This window comes from Acipenser ruthenus, chromosome 1, assembly GCF_902713425.1.
Source record: "Acipenser ruthenus chromosome 1, fAciRut3.2 maternal haplotype, whole genome shotgun sequence".
Lineage (NCBI taxonomy): Eukaryota > Metazoa > Chordata > Actinopteri > Acipenseriformes > Acipenseridae > Acipenser > Acipenser ruthenus.
The window spans coordinates 56312485-56314831 of record NC_081189.1 but is presented as its reverse complement, the minus strand read 5'-3'; the positions used below and the strand labels follow the sequence as shown (position 1 = coordinate 56314831).

Here is a 2347-nt window from a genome sequence, read left to right as displayed (position 1 = left end):
GCTTACCTAACTCCTCCTTCGGCCAAGCTGTTAGGGGTAGGTTTTTTAATGACCATTTTATGAATGGGTCGGTAACACTTTATATTAACATTTAGCGGTCCATTTTTTGAGCACGTCTCAGGCGCGTCAGGTCCAATTTATTTTCACACGCGCAGTTTATTTTAGACGCGCTGTTTAAAAGTATTTTTTTCACAGTAAAACAGGTTTAAAAGGCACTGCATGTCAATAGGACACTCAGTACTGCATCTCCAGTCCTGCCCCACCCCTTGTTCACTGTATTTTTTACATACCTCTTCATAGTCGTGCATACTGATAAATCATCTCCTGATCACTCGTTTTATCACCAAACTCCTCAATAATGCGATCCAAGTCATTATTTTATTACTATAACATCTCAAAAAGCTCTGCAAATGTCCATGATATTCTTTGAGCGCTGGATGCGGAAGCAGCTATCCTGTTTTTTTATGGCCGTGTTATCTCTGTGGTGCCGGGGCTATGTGTATTGCTCAGATCCGCCCCCTTTTTTTGGCTTCTCTCAGCTCCTATCGGTCTCACTCTAGTTTATGGCTATTGGATGGTTATAAACGATATATAATGCTTTATTAATGATTTATAACATAGTCATTAAGCATATATTATATAGTTATGAAACATTAATAAGCAGCACCTTAATATAAAGTGTTACCAATGGGTCCAGGTTGCACACCCTGTGAAAACAGAGAACAGGGATAGGGACACCGTTTAGTTGAAGTGTAATTAGATTATGCTGCTTTATTATTTATTTATTTATTTTCTTAGCAGACACCCTTACCGAGGCTTTACTTGCACATGAACTGCATACAGACTTACCATGGTTTTTGGTTTGTGCAACCTTTTTTCTGTTTCAGTACAGCTGTGAACTGGAGGAACAACAGCTGGTCCGAGCTGCAAATAGTGAGCTGTCTGGAAAAAAACGGTGCACAAGGCACTTCCTGCTGCACATGAACAGTGGTGATGTGTCGGTATTACTGGGTCTGAATCCTTTAGCACAATCTGTGGTAAAGCAAATTTACTAAATATAAGTCATGTCAAAAACACATAAAATATTGACAACTGTTAAACAAAGGAATTCATAACTAAGTTTGTTAATAAGTTTGTTAGTCTTTATTATTTAGTATAACTTCAAAATAAACAATTGATCTTGTTCATTAGTGTAAAAAATGTTTTAGTAACTTTAGTAATGCAAAGAAATTTAAATTGAACTCATGTAACTGTAAATCAAAACTTGAACAACTTGAACAACAACTACACTCATTTGTATACTACTCTCAAACTATGCGGCTTCTCATTCTTCTTCATTGATCTCTAACAACTGGCCCTCACACTGATTTCACCTGTCAGTCTGTGTTTGTTTGATACTGGTTAACGACAACAATATAGACATAATGTCTGAGGGAATACAGTGGTTAATATAAAATATAACACCATCATAGCATTACAACAATAATTAAACAATGTAGTAGTCTGCCACTTAGCTAGCTAACTTTATCATAAACAAACGTATTAAACTCCGACCGGTTATACTATCGTCACAATAAAGTACATGTTAACATATAAAAACAATATATTACAATATAACTTACTCATTAACCAAGTATCCTTACTAAGTATTGTTTTTACCACAGCAGTTTTACAGACATGCAAAGACTGAAAGTTTTAAACAACTCACCCTCGTAGTTGCAGAGGTAGCTGGAAACGTACATTTTAAAATCCTTTTCCAGTTTGCATGATGGAGCTTTGCTGCACAGTTTAACTATTTTATGGACATCATTAACTGTGATCCTTGGTAAGTCCTGAAGGCAACGCGTATAAAACCATAAGGCCATGGCACACATCAAAAGCTGTCATAAATCAAACTCGAATACTGTAATAAAATGCGGAAGAGTGACGTGCACAGAGCCTATTGGCGGCCCGTGGGCCAAATCTGTCCTGCAACAGCCTTCCATCTGGCCCGTCGGATGTCAGCTGCAGTGCTGCCAACTGGGTGTTTTTTTTTGCAAAATTTGGCTGTTTTTAATTACGTTTTGTGGGAGAAAATTATGCTAAGCATGTTGTCTATTTCTGGGCGGTTTTAGCAAAACTCTATGGGTGGTTGTTTTTTTTTGTTTGTTTGTTTTTTATACATGAAAAAATCTGCCATGATTGGCATAACATAATTAATAACACATCCAATCAGAATCAGAGTAACACACACAGAGCACCGGCCCCACCCCCTGCCCTGTCAAGTATCCACCAATAGGATTGTTGTTGTTTTTCCGGGGGAAAATAGACAATGTTATTTTTAAGTGATGAACAGAAACTCCTCAGA

At 37.4% G+C, this 2347-nt stretch overlaps 1 long non-coding RNA gene across 1 annotated transcript; it reads right to left on the bottom strand.

Annotated features, from left to right (window-relative positions):
* Positions 1-437: 437 nt before the first annotated feature.
* LOC131696870 (uncharacterized) lies at positions 438-1936 on the bottom strand. The gene is made up of 3 exons (XR_009306757.1): positions 1709-1936; positions 850-1032; positions 438-707 (listed from the first exon to the last, which is right to left on the bottom strand). It is a non-coding gene; the product is annotated as an uncharacterized LOC131696870 (long non-coding RNA).
* Positions 1937-2347: the final 411 nt, after the last annotated feature.